Raw genomic sequence first — 13,196 nt, 5'->3', positions numbered from 1 at the left:
GCACACAGCCGACGCATGCCGACTCCCTACTACCGTATCCGACTGACTACTACTGCAGACTCGAGCAGACAAGCGCAGACTGACTTCTACTGTTGACTCGCGCAGACTCGCGACAAGCAACAACTAACGATAAACTACTCTCTGGTCAGAGATTCTGTCATGCCTCGCCCATCGCAGGCGAAGTATACACCTTACAGAATTATTCACGTTTCGTCGAAGTACAATAGGAAATAGCCGGCCGTGGTGGCCGAGTGGTTATAGGCACTACAGCCTAGAACCGCGTCACCGCTACGGTCACAGGTTCGAATCCTGCCTCGGGCATGGATTAGTGTGATGTCCCTAGGTTAGTTAGGTTTAAGTAGTTCTAAGTTCTAGGAGACTGATGACCTCAGAAGTTAAGACCCATAGTGCTCAGAGCCATTTGAACCATTTTGAACAATAGAAAATAAACAATTACCGCTGTCCTTTATTGCGAAAAAGCGGTTAGTGAGAATGAATTTCCTTGCTATTGACTGAATTAGGAGGCTTATTGCTTGTTTGGTTTAATTAATTAATAGAATATGAAGCAATTGGTATAAAGAATGCTTTTTCCAAACTTTCTTTTATAGAAAGTCTGCTACCAAGACATTGCTTCTGTTCAATTACTTTATTTATGACCAAACGTTTCTAAAACTGAAGACAGTCGTCCGTGCTCTGCACTGCAGTCGAACTCTGGCAACGTCGTTCTCTGTTCATTGGCTGACCGTGTTTTGTGACGTCAGATGCGCAGAACGAACCTAAACTCGGCCGCCGTCTTAAATGACGCGCACTTTAGTCCTTGCATCGCTGTGAGCAACTGCGTCATCTGCTGCGTCTGAAATTGTGAAAGCTCGGGCAGCGAAGGTTGTTCTCTTTGTGAAGCCATGGTGCAACAAACAGGAAGCAAGCAAGTCCGTGAAGTGGGTAGCGACTACCGTGCCGCAGACGAGGGCAAACCAGAAAAGTGAGCAAGCAAGTGACCGCAGGGCGAAAGCACGTCGCCAACCTAGGCGAAACTAAGTGGACAAACACGGAAGCAAAGAACCAGAATCGCAGCTTTAGGGAACTTGGAAATAAGGGACCAGACTCATCGCCATTTTATTTATTGTCTCTCCCTGTTTAGAGGCACAAAACGCGAGGGTGTTTTCAGCTCTTTACTAAATGCAAATAAGTAGGAGGCCGAGTTGATAGGAGCTGTAGGAGTCCAGGTTGCAATAATATGCGGTACGGCACACTGTTAGGATTATAATTCAAGAAACACATAGTACAATGAAATTACTTATCTTCAGTAGTTTGTAGGAGTGCAGCTGCGGCTACGAACTGACAATCTCGTAACATGGGATACCATGAAATAATACAACATATTTGCAGGGACTAAAACCTGATGAGTCCTCCTCAGCGAATCAATGTAAACATTACAGAACTGGTTGAGGGCCGATTATGAAAGTGCATCTGCCTAGGTTGAAATCTAGCTAAGAAGTGGACGAGGAAAACTCCAGTTCCATCGAGCTGCACAGCCCGCTAGAGTGTGCTGTGCTTGACAAACGACGGGCTGCCAACCTTGTGTTGGCGCGGCGTTGTAGAGTATCTGTGGCAATGATATTACAGAGAAGGGCGATGACATTAAGACTATCCTGCCTCATTATAGAACGAAGATACGTTTTCACCCTCTGTAGACAAGAAAACGATCGCTCAGCGGTGCAGGGCGTTACTGGAATCGTCAGCACTACACGTATGAATTTCACTAGTTCAGGCAGTAGGTCAAACAGGTGGTCTTCCTGTTTTAGGTATTTCACTGTGTCATCCAATGAACTAATATTCACAGAATCATTACTTTGGATAATCTCACGAAACATGCTTTGGTGGAGAAACAAGCACTCTTTGTCTATATCTGATTCGTAGAAAGATAAAATAGCGAATGAATGTTTGTTATCACCAAGAAGAAATTGTTCAATTTGATTTACAAACATGAATGATTGAGTTTTGAACCGTGATTCCAAGAAGCTGATGGATGTATCCATTGTTTCATAATACAATCTTTTATATTTGTCACATACTTTAGTGAATGTTTCTACAGATGAATTCATGGAGTCTTAGTATTTCTCAGGGACATTTCTTCTACGGCATAATTTTGGGGAATCAACATCCACATCTTAACATTTTGAAGTTACTTCACCCCAGAATGATTCAAAATTGTTTCTCATAAATTTAATAGAAGTTACAAAAGTGGAAATCATCTTATTGGCCTCCTCTAAGTGTAGTGATTTCCACTGTAGTGCTATGTTTACGGTATCAATGAGACCAAACAGTTTTACCAAAAGTGATAACATGAAAAAGAAATCATATGTCTGCATATTAATCAAAAAGCCGTTTGCTTTGGCCCCAGTGTCTGAATTGTCATTTCTTGAAACATTTAGAAAAAATTCCTGAAGTTCTGCATAGTTGGACAAAACTGAAGACATTGCCAAGTATCTTACGGCCCATCTTGTAAGACAGAGTGGTTTGAAATTTGTAGAGGCATCTGCCTTCAGGTGAGCAAAAAGATCTAATCTTTTAGGTGAATCTCTCACAAAGTGTATTAAGTCCTTCATAACATTCAATGCATTTCGACATTCTGGAACTGCTTTCACAGTGTCTTGTACCGTTAGATTTAAACAGTGTGCAACGCAGTGCACAAACATAGCTCTCTTCTCCATTTCCATAAACTTTGCCTGGACAGCATTATATAATCCGGCCATGTTAACTGAACCGTGAAAAGCATTGGCCCCTACAATTAGATGTAGGCAAATCAAATTGTCTTAAAATGTCGATAATAATAACAAACAGAGCCTTAGCTGTGGTACTTTGTATTGAGTATAGCCCTAAAAAATATTATTCTATATCTTGCGAAGCATCAACAAATCTTATACAGATACTAAATTGCTCTTTGGCGGCTATGTCTGTTGTTTCGTCTGCTATTATTGCAAAATACTCTGCACTCTTGATGTCCTCCAATAATTTTCTAAGAAGTGTATTACTTAAAATGGCCAAAATTTAGTTTTGCACATCATGGGATGTCCATTTGTAAGTTCCGCGCTGTAGCCATATTAGAAGCAGCTGGTTATCTTCACATCGAAAGCGTAATAAATTGTCAAAGTTACTTGCTTCATCAATATGCCCACGCATTGCAAGCCCCTGCACTGCTAAATAACGGAGGGAAGACATGATTTTTAGTAAACAAGCTCGGTTTTCTTTCATTTGTGTCAGTTTTTTTGTTGTAAATCTGGCTAAATACATTGACATTCGATTTTAAGGATTTGAATTTCAGTAGAGCTTCTCTGTGGCGGCCCGATGCTTCATGCGCTTTCAACTTTTCTACCCCTTTCTTCCAGTTCGAAAAACCAGTTTCCATGACAGTTTTTTCCATTTTGTGAGAAAACTGAAAACGTTTTTCTTCAAACATTTGTCTGCAAATTTTGCAAAAAATAACATATTTTACCTTATTGTAATCGATCCATGCAAATGCTGTTTCCAAGAAGGCTTATAACAGTGTTGTTTTTTTCCGTCACTATCTGTGTCACAGCACCACTAACACTAGGTCTAGCTTCGCCATCGCTAACACTTGCCACATTGTCAAATTTCTTCCTAATTATAAACTTGTCCATTTTAAACTGGACAGCAAGGGACAAAAGATTAACAACTGAACCGAGTCACAGTAAGGCTAACTGACCACTGGCGATGCCCAGCTCCGGAATATTTACGTTCGCTGCGAACATCATCTGCGGCCTGCGTAACAGTACTGGGCGCCTAACAAGAAGTAGCCATGTAACAATAGTGTTGATTATTGTCAGGGCCGGCTCTAGGGAGGGGCAAACCGTGCCATCGCCCAGGACGGCAGATTTTTGGGGTTGGCATATCCATCTTGCGTAAATGAAGGAATGTGAGACTAAATTGGAAATACAAAATATTCATAAAATCAAGGGTCTTATTGAAAATTATCTGTGGTACAGAAACACTGTGCTCCCATTCACGAAAGAAACGTTTCCTCCTACAAAAATGTCTTAAAATGTATTGCACTGTAAACGTATCACTGACTGCTGCTTTGATCCTAAACAGCATATTCACAACAAAGAGACGAATGAGTGTCATATGTGAAAATAAGGCGTCATGTATGAAATATGTTGTGAGAAAAGTTGACTATTCCAAAAAGGGGGTTGGGGGGGGGGGGGGCGGGACGCTTGACATATTCGCGTGGAGCGGCAAAATACCTGGAGCCTGTGCTGATTTGTGTGGTGTTGTACCTAGTGATTGTCAATAGAATTTACAAAAATGAATGAAGGGTCTTTAACGTTACCTAGTCCTTCTAGCGGTCGCCATCAAATTCGGTGTCACTATTGCTCATTTGTTTCTTTTACGAACTGCCAGCAGGCTGCTGTGGGAGGAAGTGGGGCTCGTCGTAGCAGCCAAAGCGCTGCGAGCTCATGGTGAGCTTTCGTTCCCCGCATACCTCCGTACAGTAAAAGTGTGCGAATAGTAAAGATGCATGGGACAAACCCTGTCACGACAGTTCGTCATATGCAGAGGTTGGAGGACTAGCAGAAAGGAATACGCAGTAGCTCGTAAAATCGGTATTTTTTCCCTACATAATCATTACATACTATTATGCAAAAATGTATGTGCAAGTTTTAACAAATTTCCCAGTAAAGAATGAGGATGGGAGAAAGAGGCGTGAGAAATGAGTGTTTGATTATTGGGGAGGGGGGGCGCTGAGGCCCCTACTTTTAACTATTGAGGGGGGGGAGGCACAAAGTACATTGCCCCACCTAAATCGGCGCCACTGTCCAAGCCACAAGTGTGCTTCAAAAACTCCACGAGAGAAGGTACACTGAAGGCCCTGATGTGCATACTGAGCCAGCTGTTGCAAGTATCACTGAGCTTAGCTTATTGTATACAGTGTTTATCTGCTCCAGTGTAGCTCAGTGTTTATTGTCACACTTGAAACTTAAATGAAGCTACTTCTTCCAGTTCTTTTTCACATGAAAAACTTTCATGTATTCTTGTTTTTGCTTATTGTTGAAAACCATGCACTTAGTGTTTTTCAGATTAATTAGTAACTCTTTTACCACGAATCATTGGCTGAGTTATTGACTAATGTGGAAGTGTTTTTCTCAAATGCTTCAAAATCGTTGGAAATATTTAGCACAATGATAACATTAAACGTACAAAATCTCATTTTCATTTTCATATGTTTTTTTCATTATTTGCAAATAAAATGATGAGGATCAGTCCCCTTACAGATACTTGAGGTACTCCATAATTAATGCTTGTAACTTCTGATCTGTATAGCTTGTAGACTTCTGTATATTGCTGAGATATCATGTTATCCAGTCTGCAACTTATCCACAATTACCAGTATTCTCTAGTTTCCTTACTAGGACTGCATGAGTAATTGTGTCGAACGCCCTGGATAAGTAAAGAAAAACTCGAGACACTGTCGTTACGTTGTCCAAGGCGTGTACTATAAATTATGTTAATGTTTCTTTTGCTGCTTCCATTGATTTTCCTTCCTGGAATCTGTGCAGGAGTTACCATATTGTGCTTGTCCAGTTAAGCAGTTAACCTGTTGAGCATAATCACTTCTAATGTTCTGGACCAGCCTGATTCTGAGAATACTGTCTGTAATTGTCAGGATCATCATCGTTTCTCTCACTGTATATAGGTAGCATTTTAATTACTTTAAGTTGATCAGAAAATATTCCTTAGAATGAGCAGTTATAATTATTTCTGCTATCATCTGCTTGAATAGGTAGCTCGACACTTCATCATGTCCAGAAGATATTCTTACCTTGAACCTTTTTCTAACGTTAGTGACGTTCTCGGTAGTTACTGGTCTCAGGAACATGAAGTGGCTTCGTTTATCTGTCCCGTACCGCTACGGTCGCAGGTTCGAATCCTGCCTCGGGCATGGATGTTTGTGATGTCCTTAGGTTAGTTAGGTTTAACTAGTTCTAAGTTCTAAGGGACTAATGACCTCAGCAGTTGAGTTCCATAGTGCTCAGGGCCATTTGAACCATTTATCTGTCACGTAGTCTGCTGACTCCCTTAGATATTGCCCGCATCTCGTGGTCGTGCGGTAGCGTTCTCGCTTCCCACGCCCGGGTTCGATTCCCGGCGGGGTCAGGGATTTTCTCTGCCTCGTGATGGCTGGGTGTTGTGTGCTGTCCTTAGGTTAGTTACGTTTAAGTAGTTCTAAGTTCTAGGGGACTGATGACCATAGATGTTAAGTCCCATAGTGCTCAGAGCCATTTGAACCCTTAGATATTACTGTACATGCACTCTTTAGCTTCATACTATGTATATATAGTTATTGCTCGGAATGTTGGCAACTCCTGTTTTATCTGTAATGATTTTTACTCACTCTCATTTGTTTCAGTGTGTAAGTTTTGTTGCTCCTCTGAGTTAATTATATCCTAGCTGTATCCATTTTATTTGTCACTCACTGTACTCGTAGTGCCTTCGAAATCTTATTTTCTTGTGTTCACAGTATTATGAGGATTTTATCCTGCTCTTAGAGGGCGAAACATTCCAGCATCAACATTTTGCGAGGGGCGATACTTTCGAGTTTCAGCAACGTGGTGTTAAATATTCTTTGCTTTGCAGGCAGCGATAGTTGGAATGCGTGCATTTTCCATTCTTCGGTTCTCTCCAGTTTTGCTGAGTTACTGAGATATCTGTTCCATTAGATGAACTGTGAGACATCTTTATGCTAATATGATATCAAAAGTTTCTCATATAATTAGTTGTCTCTTTACAAGTAATTTAGTTTGGTCCTTCGACCATAGCCAAAATCTGTGGTCGAACGTTTGGTCACAGTTTGGCGCCGTCGATTTTCTTCTGTTTACGATGTTCACGTGTTTCACCTCACAGTTTGAAGTTTTGAACGCACATCTATCACCGGTCACGTGGTGGAAACATGAGTACTGTGGTGGTGTGCCCGTCCATTTTGAACTACCTGATTCTGGGCTTTCAGGCACGCTTTCTCATCGGTAAGTGTAATAACTATACATCATGCTGTTAGGCTTATCCTGATATCACGCTCATTTTATTTTCAGATTAGTCATTTTTTACCTTCAGCTGCACTTGAAGGATGCCTTTGTTATGCCATTATGGTAGTGTGCTGTAACCAAATAGCTACAGTTTAATGCTTTATGCCGATTAAATTAAAAATTCCCCGATGTAAGAAGTTACCAGAAGAAACTTGTAGCCGCAATCTTTTTACACAAATTCTACCCGGGAGATACCTAAGATTCCGAGGGAGATCGGCCATCCCGTAAATGCAATCATTATTAGCATGTATTCTTGACCAGTCATTTATTGCGTTAAAATGCACATGGAAAGGTAATAAGAATTTGTCTGTAGCATTATATTCGTGGGACTGAAACGTGCTCGCATGAGACTTGGTTGAATAAATTAAAATGGTCTACTCTAAATTTGCGAGGAAGACTTCACTTACGGCGTGGGCGCTGTTTTCGGGAGCTGTAGATGTTGGTGCATATCGTTATTTGCAATACTAGGCTACATTCGAAGTCGTAATGTTTGTTTACCTTGGGGAAACCGTTTATATATAAATCAGTTGTTTCAACTATATTCGCTGAAATTGCCATGTAGCGTATATTAGTGAATTTTGATTCGCCCAGCAAATATGCCGGCAATTTCTTAATCATCCTTTTTTTGTATGTATTAAAGCTAGAATAGAATGGAATCGTAATATTCGAAGACAAATGAGTGTTAGAGGCCGATATGAAGATGTGAAGCAATAGATATAGAAAATGATGAGTCTAAAGCCACTGCTTTGTGTAAATGAGCTTGCCTTAGAAGTAAATCTTGTACAGCTCGAACTTGAATCTTGTATGAATAATAAGTAAAGTTTTGTAAAAGAAAATTTGTTATTTCTTTCTTGTAAAGAAATATCGCAAGTAGTTTGTTAGGTGTGTGGATCATTCCATATCAAATCACCCAATAAAAAATAAATTTTACACCCACCTCCTTAGATTTTCATGAAATTTGGCTCAAATGGTTCTAATACCATCCTGACAACACCTGCAAATTTTTTTGCTGTATCTCTTATAGTTTTTTTTATAAATTTTTAAAGTTTTTATGTTTTGACTTTTCTGAACCTTTGGAAATGGTAAATTTAATTTGTATTCAAAACTTTAAAATTGCTTATCTTAAAAACTCTTTTAGATAACATCATGAATTTTTGCAGCAAGTTTATTTATTATACATATTTGAAGATAAAAGTGATACTATTAAAATATATTAATATTTTCTATGAAAAAAAATATAGGGTGAAGTGGGGTAAGTGTAACCACGTTTTGGCAAAGTTCAAATTTGACACCAAATTGCCAACTTGTTATTGAAGATATGATTTTGAAATTTCTCATTCTTTGACTTATTGACTTTTAAACAATATACATTTTGTTTCTGAAAGAAAAAATTATATGGTCAAATAATTGTTTTCAAAATTTTGTGTTGTGAGGTCACACTTGCCCCATGGTTCGGGGCAAGTGTAACCCCGCATTCTTGTACCCACACAGAGCATTGTAAGAGAGACTTGGGGTAAGTGACCTGATTACCCAGTTTTTACTGAATTTGAGGATTTTTAAATTATTAAAATACCTTCAATTTTACTCAAGATATGAACTTTCTTGCACTCGCCTCTTTGTATATTATGAAATAAACAGAAACTGTTCGCTAAACAAAAAAAAAAAAAATGTGTTAGCCTAAACCATAAAACACTGAAACAGAATGCATCATAGATTTATTTTTGTTTTAGGCCAGTAATTTATTAGTTTAAATTCTACAAAAGTAATATTTTTTTTTCTTTAGTAGGCAATTTGACAAAAATAATAAAATACCTAGTCTCAAGAGAAAAGAAAAAAAATCACTTTATAAGTTCACTTTCTATTATTTTTCATGGTAATTGAAATAAAGTTGTTGGCAATTTGTGTTTAATGCTAAACTGCCCTAATTCAACTTATTATATTCACACTTAGCCCCGCCGGCCGGTGTGGACGAGCGGTTCTAGGCGCGTCAGTCTGGAACAGCGCGACTGCTGAGGTCGCAGGTTCGAATCCTGCTTCTGGCATGGATGTGTTTGATGTCCTTAGGTTAGTTAGGGGACTGATGACCTGAGATGTTAAGTCCCATAGTGCTTAGAGCCATTTGAACCATTTTGAACACTTAGGCCCTAAGTATTATTTAGTCACTGAATGCTGTATGAATCAAATAACACCAAATGTCAGGTCTCCCTTGTGACCCAAAGTAGGCTCAGGCAGCACTGAAATGACATCAGAGGAGGAAACTTGCATCTCATCTCTTCTATCAGGCCAATAGAATGTGGTGCCATGCTTTCTTATTTTTGCATCTGCGGAAAATCACTTCTGGATCTCCTAAATCAATAATTTTGGTAACTTGGCCAATAAAATGAACTTTCTTACATTTTGTTGCAAAAGCTACCAGAACATACTTTACCAACTGTAATTTTATCTTTGGCTTCAAAAAAGTTTGCCTCTTTTTCTTCTTCACAGCTTATTTCTTTCCTGAGATCATCCAGTGTTATCATCTTCATCACTACTTATTAAAGATAGGCCTCCTTCAGTTTCCCTTTCTTCACTTGTTGATTCAACTTCGTCTTTTTTCTTGTTACCCACGTGAGCAATCGGGGATTTTTTTTCCACAACATTCAGAGATGCCATTTCAGATAAAGTAACAGCACTTTGTTTGGAAGATTGACTTTTCCATTACCAAGCCCTTTTTTATGCTGATAATGCTTTTTTATTTTGCTTTCTCCTTATTATTCTTGTTTCCTTTAAAATCTTTTTCTTTATAGATGGCATTTTGAAAAGTGATAACTTCAGCTCCTGGTGCAATCCTTTTCTTCTTTGTTTTACCAGTGGGTCTACACTGTTGGACTGTTTCCAATAATAACCTTTCAAATGACAAATCAGAAGTTCCAGAACATAATGAAACATTGGTTAGCTTGGGAATGGTTGAGAAAGAACTGATACTGAGAGAACTACAGGGCTCATTAGATGAAGGCCTATAAAATTCTGGAGGTTGTTCAGCTGGAAGCTTCCCAAAAATCTGAGTACATTCTGTTAGAGACGTAGTTTCCACACAGTCTATGGCTGCATGATCGTGAGCTGGCAATGGATTTGTTTCTGCCAAAGATTTGGTATGAGCTACATATCTTTTATATGGCTCGGGATCATATTTAGTTTTATCAATTACTTCTCTACTGTAAGGGAATATTCCTGCTTTTTGAAAACCACTTTTCACAAATTCAGGTGGTGTTTCATTCCATACAGCAGTGAGGAGATTGGAACAGTCACGTTTGCTAATTTTTACCCCTTGATGATGTCTCTGGTGATGAGTTAACTTTTGGTCCCAAGTAGATTTCACATACAGGAAGGTCAGTTTAGTTGATCTGGTGTGATGGCAAAAACAGGGTTATGGCTTAAATAAATATGTTCCGGTAAGTTTGTTTGGGGCAAGTGCAACCCCCCCTGGTTACACTTGCCCCACATGGGAAAAAGTTGGGGTAAGTGTAACCACGCCTGGCATATCAAGAGCTTTTTCAGTAGAGTAAAATGAATCTCATATTTGCAATTGTCATGCAAAAGTTAGTTTGTAACCAAAAAATTGTGCAGTTATCTTTAAAACTGCGAAAATGACAGACCACCAAATTCTGAGCATGTCACTCTCTCGCAGAGTGAAAATGTAGACGTCAATTCAAGTCCAAAAATTACCAATTTGTCAGATTTGACAACTTATGGTTAAATATAACAAAGAAAGGAGTAAATTAACATGTGTGATAGGTCAGAGGTAAAAATACAGCTTCTTTAAGGCACCATAAACTGTGGTTACACTAACCCCATGGTTACTTACCCCACTTCACCCTATGTATTTTTTTCTTTTTTAACGGATGTTTTGTTTTATAAGAATTGCAATATCTAGAGTCTCAGACCTGATAAAATGCTCAAATTTGTTTTAATTTACTCTTAAACATATAGGCTACTTGATAAAACAAAAATAATAATGGCTTTTTAACATTTTTATTAATTGTAGTAGATTACATTAGAATTATGTACAAAGATAGTGTTCTTACAACACTTATGTATAACCCAACCGATTGCTTGAAACATTGAATTTTTTGAGTAATTTTGTCTTTTTAATAAACATTAATGCTGATTCAAACTGTTTTTCCACTTCATCCAAGAGCTTTCAGTTCTTTTGATAGTCTTTACTGAAGTAATACATCCTTCCAGTGCCGCTTGTTTGAGGTGCGTCTACTACACAGACTATGTGCTCCAAAGGCACTATGCAAGAATCTTCTCTTTCAGGCCAATAAAATGATGCAGCTGGTCCTGAAGGATGTAGAAATAGAATTTCTGCATCTTCTTCATCATTGAATATTTTTACCTGTCCAAAGTACCAGTTACCATCATGATTTGCATGGTTCAACATGAACCCAATCAGAAGAAGAATGGAAAGAAAAGACTAAGGAGGGTTTTACACTATCTGTAGTCCTTCTAATTTCAAGGTTGTTTGTTGGAAGTGGTTTGAAGTTATGAAAACTTCTTGTTCCAGGAATGGTTCGGGTTGCTGAAAAAACGTTTTTCTAGTTTTAACCGTAGCAAATCAGCTTCTTTTTTGTCAATAAAGTGAAAATGAATGTTTTCAATATTTTTTTTCACAAAACTTGTACACATTGATTGCTGTCATTATTTGTTCTTCATCTGAAAGCTGTAGACTGGCTTTCCTTAAAATTCTTTTAATAGTTCCTCCTAGGCCATCACAAATTGACTTCCCATGACTTGTTGCAAAAATAGTGTTGGGCCTTCAAATTAGTCTCTCAAGTGTTCAGTCAAATTTTTAAAACTGTTTCTATTTTTGTACTGCCAGCACAACCATCTGTAAAGTAGTGAACTGAGACAATGTCAGTATGATGTAATGACAGCCACTTTATTTCTTGTACAAAGTTAACAAAACCAGTGTCATGTTCTTGGTCATCACTAATAAAACAGTGGTTGGAAACAAAAACATTGTTTTCCTCATTTCCTAGGAAAATGCCAACTGGGTGTCGAGTACAACCACTTTGGATCTCATTGTGTATTACAAAGGAATAATTTTCACTGAAATCCATCACAATAATTGCTGTTTTGGGTGGTGGGTCTTCTTTCAATCTTTTAAAGGCTGCTGATTGGGATTTTGCTATAAACTACTGTGGGGTGAGCTTTTCCAATGACCTAACCAGTAAAGAAATGTAGTCTTCAACACTGATAGACTGTTTGATCATTTCTGCCCTGTCTGTGTTAACCCACTGACTGATTACAATTTCTTCTTCTAAATCATAATCTTCACTTAGTTTTTCAGTTAAGTACTCAGTTAGTGCAGCATTTGGAGGACAGCTGTCGCAATGATGTAGCATGCAGTTTTGGTTTTCCGTGTTGCACACAAGCATCTTAATTAGGTCTTTATAAGATTCTTCAATTTTCACAGCATCCAATAATAGTTTAACATTCTGGTGGATACTGCATACACATACAGTGTGTGTGCGTACCCCCTGCGGGTCCGGGGTAAGAATAGGCCCGAGGTATTCCTGCCTGTTGTAAGAGGCGACTAAAAGGAGTTACAACAGTTTCGGGCTTCCATGTGATGGTCCCCCTTGGGGTTTGACCTCCATTTTTCAAAATTCTACAGAAGTACGAGCCTTTTGGGGAAGGACGCCTTACGTGGTGTACCACTGGTCCTCAGTGCACTAAGACCTTGGCACTCAGCATTGTAACGGCGTTGTAACCATACCCACTATTCCTCAAATTGGGCCTCAACGCCTGATGGGTTGTACAAGTTACGCCCATAGTGTGTCCCCATCTGCACCTACGATCATGATGGACTTTTCATGGCACCAGAAATCCAGCACGGTAGCCAGCACTTTGTTGTGGGGTCGTCATGTACCCTCTAGGTTGTAGCCCCCTGACAACACAGGGATCGTACTGCCGATACCTGAGCTGCACCCTCCCCACGTTGGTCAAGGAGTAGATGCCCGTCTCCTTGGGGCATCAGGACTCCCGACAACGGTCATCCTGCCAGGTGGCCCTTGCTGAGGCTGGGTGGCGCCCGTGGGGAGAGCCCCT

The 13,196-nt window shown here is 39.3% G+C and overlaps 1 long non-coding RNA gene across 1 annotated transcript in view; it reads left to right on the top strand.

Annotated features, from left to right (window-relative positions):
* The first annotated feature begins 6,969 nt into the window (after nt 1-6,969).
* LOC126215341 (uncharacterized) overlaps nt 6,970-13,196 on the top strand; it is a 33,999-nt gene continuing 27,772 nt past the window's right edge. The window contains exon 1 of the long non-coding RNA XR_007542124.1: nt 6,970-7,043. This is a non-coding gene — a long non-coding RNA (uncharacterized LOC126215341). The remainder of the gene's footprint in view (nt 7,044-13,196) is intronic.

Source organism: Schistocerca nitens, chromosome 12, assembly GCF_023898315.1.
Source record: "Schistocerca nitens isolate TAMUIC-IGC-003100 chromosome 12, iqSchNite1.1, whole genome shotgun sequence".
NCBI classification, from domain to species: domain Eukaryota; kingdom Metazoa; phylum Arthropoda; class Insecta; order Orthoptera; family Acrididae; genus Schistocerca; species Schistocerca nitens.
Note: the sequence above shows the minus strand (reverse complement) of the source record. Positions and strands in the feature narration are given on the sequence as shown.